General features: G+C 45.4%; 1 long non-coding RNA gene across 1 annotated transcript in view; it reads left to right on the top strand.

Annotated features, from left to right (window-relative positions):
• Positions 1–8595, top strand: part of LOC138736664 (uncharacterized) — an 81568-nt gene extending 72973 nt beyond the window's left edge. Inside the window, exon 3 of the long non-coding RNA XR_011340501.1 lies at positions 6913–8595. This is a non-coding gene — a long non-coding RNA (uncharacterized lncRNA). The remainder of the gene's footprint in view (positions 1–6912) is intronic.
• Positions 8596–15304: the final 6709 nt, after the last annotated feature.

Raw genomic sequence — 15304 nt, 5'->3', positions numbered from 1 at the left:
CTGGACCGAACGTCTCGTTGGCGATGCCTTCCCCCTCGCTCCGTGCGCGGCGGACCCTGCCTCCTGCTCCTTTTGTTGGAGACGAGCCCGGCGCCGTGAGATCGCAGTTTAATCCCTCTCCAACCGTGGGAGAGGAGTGGGAGCAACGTGCTCTTCTCAGCCAATTCCTCCACCGCCCCGGACGCCGGCGTTTCAACGGGGGGTTCGGGTGCCTTCGTCAGGTGACCGACCTGTTGGTCCAAGACAAGGGGAGAGCATACAAACTCCACACAGACAGCACCTGAACTCAGGTGAACGTGGAGCTGCGACCCCACATTCCACATCAGGACTGTGTGTAAGATTGGGAGCAGTGAGACGGAAGCTTATTTTGTTCCTGTCATTTAAGCCTTTCTTGGGGTGGGGGTGGGGGGTCCTTCTCTGACCACTTGCCTAACAATTAACCTAATCAGATGTGGAGTTACCACAATACAATAGTTCTCAACCTTTTTCTTTCCACTCGCGTCCCTGTGCCATTGGTGCTCTGTGATTAGTAAGGGATTGCTTAAGGTGGTCTGTGGGTGGAAAGAAAAAGTTTGAAGACCACTGCTTTAATCATCCCTCATTGACTCGTCATGTGCACGGTTTTAGAACGCTAAATGAAATGGGCCAATGACAATGACAATGAAAGAGTTTATCCAAAACTAATATTAAACATTTATTTTAATAAGAAAAAGTTTAACATTACATATGTTGAAAGAAGGGAAAACATGCAGATGTTGTTGAAAATTTTCAATAAATATTTAGTTCGGCCCTCGACTTAGTCCAAGTTTTTAATTTTGGCCCTCCGTGAATTTGAGTTTGACACCCCTGTTCTAGATGGTCATGACTGATGTGTCTTTGAAGTCTAGTGGTAGTTCTGCAGCTCCCCACAACTTTGTGAACAGCTGGTGCAGACATAATGTCAGTGTTACCACCATACTGGTAGAATTTGGCTGCAATGCTATCAGGCGCTGGTAATTTTTGGCTTTCGCTGTTTGATGGCTTTGATAACTTCACAAAGAGTAGGGGGAGCATCTGGCTTGAACAATATGGGTCAAGGGTGTATCTGCCCAGTGCTTCATCTGTGATGGTTCCTGGTCTATTCAACAGCTCGTAGAAGTGTTCCTGCCATCTTTTCATTTGCTCTGACTTCTCAGTGAAGATGCATGTACTGTCTTTGCTCAGGAGTTGTGAGGTATCTTGCTTTGATGGACCACAAAGATATGGCAGGCTGCATCCATATGAGGGGTGAGTTGTTTTTAGGCTCCTACTCTGTTTGATGGACGTTGATTGCTTTGTAGAAGCTTCCTGAGTCATTACAGTTAGTAAAGGCTTGTAATTCCTTGTTATATCTAGGCAAATATCTTCATTCCAATTTGCCAAATTTTATATATGTAGTTTGTGGCGGCTCAACACAAGGCAAGCGAATCGGCTCCGCTTGTAAGCCAAAATGGGCAGCTGGCCAAAATGGTGCCATCGGAGGTTTCCTTTCCTTCCAGCACGGGGCTCAGAAACCTGTGCTGGGGGACCATGTGACACCCAGGTAACATCAGCGCCCTCCAGCACAGTTCTCAGCCAGGTCCGGGCTGGGAGTATAAGTGCAGCCCAGCAGCCTGCAATAAGCTAGTCTGCTCATTGAGCTCAACCCATCTGGTTGTGTGTGTTATTACAGGAGCAATGTAGCCGCCGCTACAATTGGTGACCCCGACTGGTTCAAACGTCTTTAAACCCATCATGAGTGAGCCTGGGATCAGTGCTATAGCTGTAAAACTGTCTGAATTCTGGGTTCAGGAGCCAGAGACCTGGTTCAGCCATGCAGAAGCTCAGTTTCACCTCTGCCCGATTTTGTCTGACACAACCAAATTCTACCATGTGGTCGCTGTCCTGGGCCAGGCCACCGCCAGATGTGTGCTGCACCTTGTTCAGCACCCACCCGCCGAGGACAAATACAAGACCATCAAGCGAGTACTTACTGGATCCCTCGGACTATCCAGACACCAGAGTGCCGCTCAGATGCTGCACCTCGATGGCCTAGGGGACAGGTCCCCGATGGAGCTGATGGACAAGATGCTCCCGCTCATGGGTGAGCACACCAACAGCCCACTCTTCGAGCGCATCTTCCTCAACCATATGCCTGGGGACATCCAGCCGCTGCTGGTCCAGGAGAGCTTCAGCGACCCGAGGAAGGTCACCCAGAAGGTCCAAGAGCTATGGCTCACACAATTCCCGGAGGGCTCAGTGGTCCAGCAGATCAAGAGGCACAAGCATGACCTAGAGCTGCAGTAGAACACACGGCCCCTGCAGGCACCCCCAAGAGCATAACCAAGGCCACAGCATCTGCTTCAGGCCTCTGCTTCTACCACCAGCGCTGGGGAGCCAAGGCTCGGACGTGTCGTCAGCCCTGCTCATTCCAGGGAAACGACCAGGCCGGCCACTGTTAATGGCTGCGGCAGCTGGCCAAGGACACAGCCTCCTCTACCTGTGGAAGTCAGTCAGCGGCCAGCGGTTCCTCGTTGACACTGGAGCCCAGAACTGCATCATCTCGGCCATGGCAGTCGAGTCCAGGAACCGACCTTGTGGACCTCCCCTCAATGTGGCCAATGCAATAGCAATCCGGACATATGGAGACAAGACAGTCCACTTCCAGATCGGCTAATGGAATTTCGTGTGGAGGTTCACTGTCTCGTCCCTCCCGACTGCCATCCTGGGTGCAAACTTCCTCCTCGCACATGGGCTTCTGGTGGACACTCGAGGTAGGTACCTGGTGGACGCCCGTACCTTCCAGTCCATTCGCCTCAACGCCTCCCGTTCAAAGCAACTGCAGATGGCCATGATCAGCACACCCAGAGATGAGTTTCAGCGAATCCTGGACGAGCTCCCAACACTCCTTAAGCCACAGTTCTCTGCTGCCTTGTCGCACCATGGGGTGTTCCACCACATCCCCACCCAGGGTCCACTGGTTCACGCCAAGGAACGCCGGATCCCGCCTGACAATCTCCAGATAGCGAAGGTGGAGTGTTCACACCTGTTGGAGCTGGGGAATCATTCAGCGGTCTGACAGCCCATGGGCCTCACCGCTCAACCTGGTCCTGAAAGCCTCCACTGGCTGGCATCCCTGTGGAGACTATCAACGGCTCAACGAGACAACCATTCCTGACTGTTACCCTATCCCTCACATCCAAGACTTTATGGTCAACCTGCATGGTGTGAGGGACTTCTCCAAGGTTGATCTGGTGCGCTAATATCACCAGATCCTGGTGCACCCTGAGGACATACCCAAGACGGTGATCATCACCCCTATTGGCTTGTTCGAATTCCTGCGCTTGTCGTTCGAGCTCAGACCTTCCAATGCCTCATGGACTCTGTGGGCAGGGACTTGGATTTTGTCTTTATTTATATGGATGACATCCTTGTCACCAGCAAGGACCGGGCGCAATTCAAGGCACACCTACCTGCCCTTTCCTCCCGGCTGGCTGACTTCGGCCTTACCATCAACCCAGACAAGTGCCAGTTTGGGAAAGAGTCCATGCAGTTCCTGGGCCATACCATCACGGCCAAAGGAGCCATGCCCGCTACTGCGAAGGTCGCCGCTATCAGGGAGTTCCCACGCCCAGACAGCTTCAAGGGGCTGCAGGAGTTCATGGATATGGTCAACCTTTACAACCGCTTCATCCCGGGAGCTGCGCGCATCATTCAGCCGCTGTTCGCTCTCATTGCAGCCAAGCACAAGACACTCGCCTGGAACCCAAAAGCCTCCACCACATTCGCAGCCACCAAGGACACCCTCGTGAAGGCTGCCATGCTCACCCACCCGCACACTGACCTGCATATGGCACTTTCTGTTGATGCCTCTGCCACAGTCGTCGGTGCCATCCTGAAGCAGCAGGTGAATGGACTTTGGAAGCCTCTGGCATTCATCAGCTGCCTGCTCCACCCGCCGGAACGTAAGTATAGTGCCTTCGACCGCGAGTTACTGGGCATATACCTGGCGGTGCAGCATTTCCGCTATTTTTTGAAGGGGAGGACTTTTACCATTTTCACCGACCACAAAGCCCTCACCCCAGCACTCGCGAGGGCAAAGGATCCATGATCGGCCCACCAGCAGCGTCACCTCTCCTTCATGTTAGAATTTACCACTGTCATTCGGCACAAGGCGGGAAGGACAATGTGGTTGCTGATGCACTCTCGTGACCGGCCATCTGTGTGCTGACGCCCAGCTTTGACTCCGACCAGCTCGCCTGTGACCAGGAATCTGATGAGGAGACGAGGGCCTTCAAGACTGCCATCATGGACCTGCGGTTCCGAGACCTCCCGATTCCGAGTGGCGAAGACACCATCCTGTGCAATATCTCCTTGGGCACCCCGCGGCCAGTGGTTCCCCAGCAGTGATGCAGGCAGGTCTCTGTCACATCCACGACCTTTCACATCTGTCCATAAAGTCCACAGTCCTTATGGTGGCAGAATGGTTCATATGGCATTGGCTGCAAAAGCAGATCGTGGGCTGGGCCAGAACATGCACCCATTGCCAGACATCTAAGGTGCACAGACACACCAAGGGCCCATACAAGTTCGAGCACGTCCAGGAATGGTTCAGTCACATTCACGTGGACATCATCAGGCCCTTACCTGTTTCCTGGGGCAACCGTTACCTGTTTACGGTCGTGGACCGAACCACTCACTGGCCTGAGGTGATCCCAATGCCCAACGCCTCCACCGACTCCTGCTCCAGAGCACGGTCACCCGGTTCGGCATCCCGGGTCACATCACCAGCGATCGGGGTGCCCAGTTCACATCTGCGCTCTGGGCACAGCTGGCCAACAGGTTGGAGATCCAACTACACCACACCATGGCCTACCACCCGCAGGCCAATGGAATGGTTGAACGTCTGCACTGCCACCTTAAGTCGGCACTCATGGCCCACCTCACCGGCCCCGACTGGGTGGATGAACTGCCTTGAGTGCTCCTGGGCATCCGCTCCACTCCCAAGGAAGATCTGCAGGCATCATCAGCTGAGCTTGTCTAAGGTGCACCGCTGGCACTACCTGGTGAGTTCGTCACCGCACCTCACAATCCCCAGTGGTCGCCACATGAATTAGTTCCTCACCTCAGGGCACGCTTGGACTTGTTCGAACCCCCACTGCTGCCCAGGCATGGCACCCGGCCATCTCACATTCCCGGTGAACTGCCTTCCATGGAGTACGTTTTCGTTCAGCAGGGCCCGACCGCGACACCTCTGCAGCGACCGTACGAGGGCCGTACAGGGTTGTGCAGCGTTTTGGCTCGACATTCACGCTGGACATTGGTGGCAGGCGGGAGCTGTTTACCATGGACAGGCTGAAGCCAGCACACCCTGATCCCACCGATCCCGTGTTCATTGCCCAGCCCAAGAAGCAAGGCTGCCTAGCGAAAAAGGACATTGGCGCTGGTTCTGGGGGGGTGGGGCTGTGTGGCGGCTCACCACAAGGCAGGTGAACTGGCCCCACTTGTAAGCCACGTGGCGGGGCTGCCAGCCAAAATGGCACCATTGGGGGGTTTCCCTTCCTTCCATCACGGGGCTCAGAAACCCTCGCATGATGCCTGGGTGACGTCAGCGCCCTCCAGTGCGGTTCTCAGCCTGGTCCGGGCTGGGAGTATAAGTGCAGCCCAGCAGCCTGCAATAAACTAGTCTGCTCACTGAGGTCAACCTGTCTGGTTGTGAGTGTTATTGCAGGATCAGTGTAGCTGCCGCTACAAGATCAAGTTTCTATATGTTTCTTCCTTGGTTTCAGTGTCCATTTTCCTTCTGACACTGTTACATTTGAAAACTTATTCTTATTCAAGTTCCTTTATAAATGCAAGCTGTGATTGCTGTTGTCTTAATTATATTAGTACAATATTTTTTTTAAAGTGCAAAGCTAACTACCTACTAAAAGATCATATAATTGGCAGAGATGATAACATGACTTTCAAAGATATTAATGAATATAGTAAACAAAGTCCAATCAAAAAATATTTCCAACCCAGCCTTGGCAAATCCTTATTTATAAGGGTATGGTGTTTGTGTACAGTTTAGCTGCTTAATTCATATCAAAGGCAGTGAGTGGTGTGTTACTTGGGCTGGAATATTCTATCCTAATTAGTATTCTAAAAATGGCAAAGATTAACGCTTATTATTAAATTAGATGTTAAAATAATCACTTCTTGTTGGACAATAACACTGAAACAATCCAAGATGCTTAAGTGTATGGCTAATACTTAAATAAAATATTATCTGCTTGATTGTTTTCAGACAATGTTCCATCAAGTACCTGAATGACCCATCTTCGCAGTGTTATTGCTGTGCTTTTATATGTATTGCTCTGAGTTTGTTGGAGTAGGCTTGCTGCATAGAAAGAAAACTTCTCGGTGGCACAGTTGGTGTAATGGTTAGTGCAATGCCTTTATAGTGCCAGCGGGTTTGAATCACATGTTGATTGTAAGAAGTTTGTACGTTCTCCCTGTGTCTGTCATTTCCCTCCAGGAACTCCGGTTTCCTCCCACCATTCAAAAACGTACCAGGGTGTAGGTTAATGAGGTGCAAATTGAGCAGCACAGACTCGTGGGCTGAAATGGACTGTTACCGTGCTGAAGGTCTAATTTTGAAAAAAAATTAAATTCTCATTACCATAGGACAATAAACTTGAACATGATATTAGTGAGATGGGGCCATTCAATTATTTTTGTATCATTTCCTTTTCCTTTTATATCTGTAAAAAAATAGCTAGATGTGCTTTATGTTGCTAAACATGCCTAATATTTCCCTACAGGATGATTCTATTGTTGGCTATTGTTTTGAATACATTTAATGCCTTTCAATGAAAACAGAAAGTAACTACTGCTTTGCCTGAACTTATTCCTGGATATCTTACATTACAGGAATATGGAAGAATTTTCCTATCTTCTGAAAAATTGGAATGAATACATTTCAAAACTTTGTCACTTTTTAAAGAATGAGAAGACTCAAGAGAACACAAATGTTGGAATGAGACACAAACTGCTGGATTGTTTACGTGACAATCAGCATCTAGGGAGTGAAAGGAATTGGAGACCAAAACTGCATACAATGCTCCAGGTGTGGTCTCACCAAGGACCTCTGCACCCATACTCAACTCCCCTGGTTATGATGGCCAACATCCCATTAGCTTTCTTCATTGCCTGTTGTACCTGCATGCTTACTTTTAATGACACCTAGATCCTGTTGTGCTTCCTCTTTTCCAAACATGACACCATTCAGATAGTAATCTACCTGATCTGATTGAAAAACATACGATTATTAAGAGATTGGACATGCTAGAGGCAGGAAACATGTTCCCGATGTTGGGGGAATTCAGAATCAGAGGCCACAATTTAAGAATAAGGGGTATCCATTTAGAATGGAGTTGGGTAAAAACTTTTTCACCCACAGAGTTGTGGATCTGTGGAATGCTCAGAAGCTAGTGGAGGCCAATTCCATATAACCATATAACCACTTACAGCACAGAACAGGCTGGTTCGGCCCTACTAGTCCATGCCATAACAAATCCCCACCCTCCTAGTCCCACTGACCAGCACCTGGTCCATACCCCTCCAGTCCTCTCCTATCCATGTAACTATCTAGTCTTTCCTTAAATGTAACCAATGATCCAGCCTCGACCACGTCTGTCGGAAGCTCTTTCCACATTCCCACCACCCTTTGAGTAAAGAAATTTCCCCTCATGTTCCCCTTATAATTTTCCCCCTTCAATCTTAAACCATGCCCTCTAGTTTGAATCTCCCCCACTCTTAATTGAAAAAGCCTATTCACGTTTACTCTGTTTGTCCCTTTTAAAATCTTAAACACCTCTATCAAGTCCCCTCTCAGTCTTCTATGCTCCAGAGAAAAAAGCCCCAGTCTGCACAACCTTTCCCTGTAAATCAAACCTTGAAATCCTGTCAACATTCTCGTGAACCTAAATTCCCTGGGTGCTTTCAATAAAGAGTTAAATAGAGGTCTTAAAGATAGAGTCAATGGATATGGGGAGAAGGCAGGAACAGGGATTGTGGATGATCACAGTGAATAGCAGTGCTGGCTCGAAGGGATGAATAGCCTACTCCTGTGTTAAAACCTTGGATTTTATTGATTTTTGTTAATTTTGTGAATATTCCTGTAAGAATATTTTTTTTTTGTAGTGAATATTCCTGTAAGGATAAATTGTTTTTGTAGTGTTACCATAGTTAGTATGACTTCATGTGTTGTAATACCTGAGCTAAACGATAGATTTGTTTCTCATTCTTCGGAGAACCATGTAAAATATATGAGATTGAAATACTTTTCTTTGAATTCATTTGAATTATCTTATTTTATCTTATTTTGTGTTAATCATTTCCTATCATCTGATATCATAATGTCTTTAAATATAATCCAATGCTTTGTTAATTCATAGTTATGCAAAATATCATAGGTTTCTATAATCAAATTAAAGGCTGCAATTACGAAGTTTTATTTATTGGAATATGAAGTAGTAAATTGGAATATTAATGCTTATGTTTCTTTGAAGATGACGTGTTGAAATTGGGAAATAATAGAAAATGGAAAGTGTCGTCTACACTATTTATTCAAAGAAAAGTAATAAAATTGTGAACTTTGTTTGGAAGAAAGAATTGCAGAAATTTGTTTTAGAAAATTTACAACCAGATTTAAAATTGAAAAGCAGTTTTCTATGAGAAAATGTCTACATACTAGAAATGTCTGTCTGGAAAGATCACCTGTAACCTTGAAAGAGATAAGATAGAACCAAAGCCATTGCTACGAGCTAGGTTGACAGGAAACCCAAGAATGTTTTGAAAACAACTGATAAGAAAAGATGCTAAGCAGAGCACAAAGAATTCAGTGAGAGAAATCCTCTTAAAGGGATCATGCAAGATACAAATTTGTTTACAGTTTCCAGGAACAAGAAGCAGCAAGAAGATGGGTGCAGTGTGAAGAATCCAAGATGGAGCAGAAGAGGTCTTGTCAAGCTAAAGACATCGAGCAAGCAGCTCCTCTCAAAGAGCTGCTTGATCGTGAGTTGAGCCAGCAAGGTGGACCGACAATGCTTAGCAGGAGTTTGGAGCCAGCCACCATAGAAGAAGCAGCTTCAACTACCAAGCAAGAAGAGAACCATGATAAGGCCCTGCAGACTTCTTTCGCTGACTTAGAGGTTAGTGGAACTGAATCAGTACGTTGCAAGCCCCCACTGGTGCTGTACTGAGCGAAATGCTGAAGATAAAGGCTCAATCAGAAGTATCTGAAAGTTCAGATGTGGATCCTGATGATAGTATTTCCAAGGTTATGAGCATACGAAGATCTTCAAAATCTTCAAAGGCATCTGGAGCAAGTACAGCTTTGTATGCTTCAAGCATATCAGCTAAGGTGCTTGTAGACTTTGCTACTATCTGTGAACAATGTGAGTGGTTTGAGAAAAGGCATGATTTAGAAGATATGGAAGCTGAAATGAAGAATCAGCAAGAAGAACAAAAAAGATGATTGAATGGACAAAAGACTAGAGCTTGAGGAACAATAAGCTATGAATATGGCCAGAGTAAAATCATTAGCTCAGGCTTCTGCAAGATCTATCACTCAAAGTGAAATACTGAAGGTGCCAGCATCTAACATTCCAGTAGGTCAATGGGTATCACAACTACAAGAAACGAGTATTCTCGAGCAAGGAGCCATGGGTGGTACCGCTAGTGCTCGAATGTCAATAACCAACCCTGTGGAAAGTGCTAGTGACATTCAATCTTTTCCGAGCGCACAATTTATGAATCTTCCTGAAAAGAGAGCATTGCAATGAGGTTCAACCTTGTGAGTTTATCATACTCAACAACTGATGTCTCTTCATGTTGCTGAAGAACTAGTGACAAGTCAATGATCTCCACCAATGCCATCACTAATGTGCCAAGGTCCAACACCTATGGCACCAGTTCAAGTTCAGCCAGCTCTATTCACAACAAGACAACCAATTGTAAGCCATAGTGGACAAAACAATATATTATCATTCATAGCAAAACAAAATGAAATTTCTGGTATGTTGGTGCAGTAACAAGGTTCATATGGTTTAACTAAGAAGGAAATTCCAGTTTTTAATGACAATCCATTGCAAGAAGAAAGAGCCAGGTTGGGGGAGTGGGTGTGGGGGGAGGAGAAAGAGGCAGGTGGATATAAGAGGAAATACACAAAGGGGGGGGGGGAAAGGAAACAAAAATGGGGACAGATTGTAGCAAGGGTGGGGTGAGAGGAGAAAAGTGCAGACAGATAAACAAGGACTCAAGGTCAGTAAGTCAGCTGACAATTGAAATGATTTAAGGAAGAGATGGCAGTTGGATCTTATGGGAGAGAGTAACCAATGGTTTGTCCATCTTTGGCTGTCTCCACTGGTAGCATGAGGCCAAATGCAAAGAAGAAGCAGAACATCTCACATTCTGCCCAGGATGACTGGTAAGGACATTGAATGTTCTAATTGCAGATAACCCTTACACCCTGTGTTCTCTCTCCCTCTCTCTCATTCCAAATCATTCTGGTCTTTCCCATAATCCCCTCCAGTTTTTCCTCCCACTCCCTCCTCCTCCTCTCTTTTAAGAAAGTCAAACTTCCAGATTGGTTACAAAGGTCTGTCGTGACTCAGAACCATCATCTATCTTTTCCCCTCACCCCCAACCCCATTTTGGTCTATGCTATGTGAACACAGAAGTATGAAATGCACTGGGAGTCAGATGTGTTCTCATTGTACCCTGGACTGACCAGATGTATTCCATTGTTTACTGTGTGGGAGGGCTGGAGTTCCTGAGTACATGACCCCTCAGCATTACACTAGCCACGTCTTAAATATCTACCCCATCACTTTCATTTAAATGTAGTGTTGACCTACATTAAAAACAGGTAAGTAGAAATTTTGTTTATTTCACTGTCTATTTATGTGAAAGGTGGTGATGGGAATGGAGAGACCTGCATATCCAGTGTACACTTCCTCCATTATGAGACATTCATGGAATCAAGCCCATAAGTTTAAAGGGAGCAGCGTGACAATGGGACTAATGTACTAGTTCAAATGCAGTGTTGCTTATTATATATGATTCCTCGAAGCATGTGAGAAAACACTTAAATGGGAATGTATATTGGATAGTTCACAGGGAACTGGGAATGACCTAAGTGTCTGTGTTGCTGTCTGGCATGGGTGCAATGGGCTGAATAACCACCTTCTGTGATTTTACATCCATAAACTCTTTACTCCTTTCATGCCCGGTGGAATATATACTTGCCATTAAATCACGCCTCATTGTTCACTCAGATGTGGGAAACTTCTGAGTGAAGGTTGCCTTTAAAATAGAATACACACAGGGGCAAGACCTAACTCCTACTGCCTGAAATCATGAGACAAATAGGTCCTCAAATAAATGGCATGGAGACCACTGAGGGAGTGAATGACTGACAGATTAGAGTCTTTACGTCAGTTTGGTAGGTGATTGCTTATTTCAACTTGGCCTTCTTGCAACATTTCATCCTTAGAGACTCACAAACTGCTTCATCTGCCTTTCCACTTGAAGGCACAATATCAGCCTTGCTCCTGTGTATACCAACAACAAAGGAGAGGACTTCTATTCATATAGCTCCTTTCACAACCTCAAGATTTAAAAAAAACATCTTAAAACCACTTATTTACTACTGTGATTTAGCAGCCTTTGTACTGCAAGAAAATGTAGTTCCTAATTTCTGCACAATAAATGGTGAGAGTTAACAATGAAATAAATCATGAGATAACAGGTTTTAGTGATGTTCTTTGAGGCATAAAAATTTGCTTGGGTACAAGCGGAACTTAATTCCCTCATTCAAATGGTGGCTTGAGATCATTTATAACCTTCAGAGATTGCAGACTAAGCCATGGGAAAAAGCCATCTGATTGTAGCGCTGACTAAATGGGCTATATGCTCAAATTTCTGAAGTGGAATTTTAACACACACACAATCTGCCCACTTGGACATAAGAGGCTATTATGGTGCCAAGATAAATATTTTTGCCTTTTTTTTGTGTGTATTGGTCTCCAAAAGATATGAGATCTTGGTAGCAATATATATCTAGAATCTAGCCCATCATATTAAACACTGCTTTCTGAGAGCAATGGCAATCTTCAAGAATCCACATCACCCAGGACATTATTCATGCTGCTGCCATTAGAAAAGGGGTATAAGACTCATGCCACCAGGTTCAGAAACAGTTGCTATCCCTCCACCATCAGACTCCTAAACAATAGACTCATTATAAGTTTTCTTACTTTGCACATTATTTATTACTTAATATTATATTTTTTGGTATTTGCACAGTCAGCTTTCAGTTCTTTCTTTGTTTACATTTCTCTCTTTCATATATGTATCTTTTTCTTGAGTACAATTTGTACTACTTACAAGCAGAAATTCTATATGATCCATAGGGGAAAGAATGTGATGTGATGTCTGTACTCCTACAATAAATATCAACTTTGAATTTGAACTTTTAATCAATGACACAATCCAGACCCCAAAAGGTACTACACAGAAATATTTCCGTTGAGGGACTCAGATCAGGAAAACAATTTGGAATGTCTAATTAAGGAATTGAATGCAGTAGCAACTAGATTGCAACAATCCAACATTGACCAGAAGTACAAAAGGGGACCTTAGTTTATACATTGCAGAGACTTCATCCCCAGCCCTATTAATTCTTTTTTCTTTGGCTTGGCTTCGCGGACGAAGATTTATGGAGGGGTAATGTCCACGTCAGCTGCAGGCTCGTTTGTGGCTGACAAGTCCAATGCGGGACAGGCAGACACGGTTGCAGCGGTTGCAAGGGAAAATTGGTTGGTTGGGGTTGGGTGTTGGGTTTTTCCTCCTTTGTCTTTTGACAGTGAGGTGGGCTCTGCGGTCTTCTTCAAAGGAGGTTGCTGCCCGCTGAACTGTGAGGCGCCAAGATGCACGGTTTGAGGTGATATCAGCCCACTGGCAGTGGTCAATGTGGCAGGCACCAAGAGCTTTCTTTAGGCAGTCCTTGTACCTCTTCTTTGGTGCACCTCTGTCTCGGTGGCCAGTGGAGAGCTCGCCATATAACACGATCTTGGGAAGGCGATGGTCCTCCATTCTGGAGACGTGACCTATCCAGCGCAGTTTGATCTTCAGCAGAGTGGATTCGATGCTGTCGGCCTCTGCCATCTCGAGTACTTCGATTTTGGAGATGAAGTCGCTCCAATGAATGTTGAGGATGGAGAGGAGACAATGCTGGTGGAAGCATTCTAGGAGCCGTAGGTGATGCCGGTAAAATTAATTATTAATTAATTAAGCCCTATTAATTAATCTCTTGGTTATTATCCTGCAGTTATTTGGGAATAATCAGAAATGTCTGCATGGAATTGAACTCTCGTCATTGCAACTGGATCCTTGATTTCCTGACCTGTAGACCACAACCAGTGAAGATTGGTGACAACAGTTCATTGAACATGACAGCATAGTACAGGCTTTTTGGCACATGATATTATGCCAACCTACCACATAACAATTTAATCTTTCCCGATCTCGCACTGATAGTCCTTTATTTTTCTTACATCCAACTCCTAAACTTTCCTCCTCTCTCCTTAAACAGATGAATTTTGTTATTTACTTCTGTCACCCCATGAAAAATGTGTTGGCTTTCCACCATATCTTAGCCCCTAAATCACATACAGTTCCCTCCATAATCTTTGAGACAAAGACACCTTTTTCCTTTATTTGCCCCATGTGCTCCACAGTTTTAAATCTGTAATCAAACAATTCACATGTAAGTAAAGTGCACATTCCAGACATAATTCAAGGTTATTTGTATATATTTTGGTTTCACCATGTAGAAATTTCAGCACTTTTTATACATGGTCCCCCATTTCAGGGCACCATAATGTTTGGAACATTGGGATTCACAGGTGTTTGAGATTAATCAGGTATGTTTAATTGCTTCATTGGTGCAGATATAAATGGAGCTAGACTTGCTTCTAAGCTTTTGATCATCTTTTGAGTCTGTAGTTGTCATTTTTCAACATGAGCACCAAAGTTGTGCCAATGAATTCTCAATATAATTAAGAAAAATTCCCGAACACCTGTCCAACAGATCAGAAATACTCTTCAAGAGGCAGGTACTGTCTGCAGAAGGCTTCATGAGCAGAATTACAGAGGCTTCACTGCAAGAGGCATCCACAGAAATGGGATGGCCAGATTACAGTTTGCCAAGAAGTATTTAAAAGAGCCTGCAGAATTTAGTCATAGTGAAGGAAAGAGCAAAGTGTGGAGGTGGAAAGGAACAACCCAAGATCCAAAGCATATCACTTTGAAATATGGTGGTCGGGGTGTTACAACCTAGGCATGTATGGCTTCCACAGGCACTCGCGCACTTAACTTCGTTGATGATATAACTGCTGATGGCAGTAGTACAATGAATTCTGAGGTGCATAGAAACATCTTATCTGCTCAAGTTCGAGTAAATGCCTCCAAACTCATTGAGCGGTATTTCATCCTCAGCAAGATAATGATTCCAAACATACTACAGGTACACAATCCTTTATCTGGAACCCTTGGGGATTTTTCCGGATTTCAGAACAAAAGCTAGCTGCCCCAGATTTAAGCCCACCCGAATTGTGCTGCCGTATCCACCCCCTTCCAGTTGCTCTGCCATCTCTCTCCCCCGCCCGCCCGAGTCGTGTTGCCGTTTCTCTCTCCCGCCCACTCGGGTCGTGATGCCGTCTCTTCCCCCCTCTGCACCGCCCAACCTAGTCGCACTGCTGTCTGTCTCTCTCGCTCCCTCTGCTGTACCAGCACCAGGAAAAAAATGCTGGTTTTTGGAGCTTTCTGGATTTTAGATGTCCAGATAAAGGATTGTGTAGGAGTTTTTCAAAACAAAATACTGAAAAATTGTTGAATGGCCAAGTCACTCACCTGATCTAAATCCAATTGAGCGTGCCTGCCATATGCTGAAGAGACAATACCCAAAACAAGCAGGCCCTGAAGATGGCTGTAGTAGAGGCCTGGCAGAGCATATGCCAGAGAAGATACTCAGCACTGGTGATGTCTATCATTCACAGATTTCATGTAGTCATTGCATGCAAGGGATATGGAACAAAGCACTCACTACACATGACTATTTTAATATATATTTCTATGTCCCAAACATTATGGTGCCCTGAAATGAGGGTGCTGTAATTTCTATATGGTCAAACCAAATTGTACCCAAATATCCTTGAATAAAATCTGAAATGTGCACTTTAATCACATGTGAAACAGT

The sequence above is a fragment of the Narcine bancroftii genome, chromosome 1 (assembly GCF_036971445.1).
Source record: "Narcine bancroftii isolate sNarBan1 chromosome 1, sNarBan1.hap1, whole genome shotgun sequence".
Lineage (NCBI taxonomy): Eukaryota > Metazoa > Chordata > Chondrichthyes > Torpediniformes > Narcinidae > Narcine > Narcine bancroftii.
The sequence above is the reverse complement of the archived record's forward strand: the minus strand, read 5'-3'. Positions and strand labels throughout refer to the sequence as shown.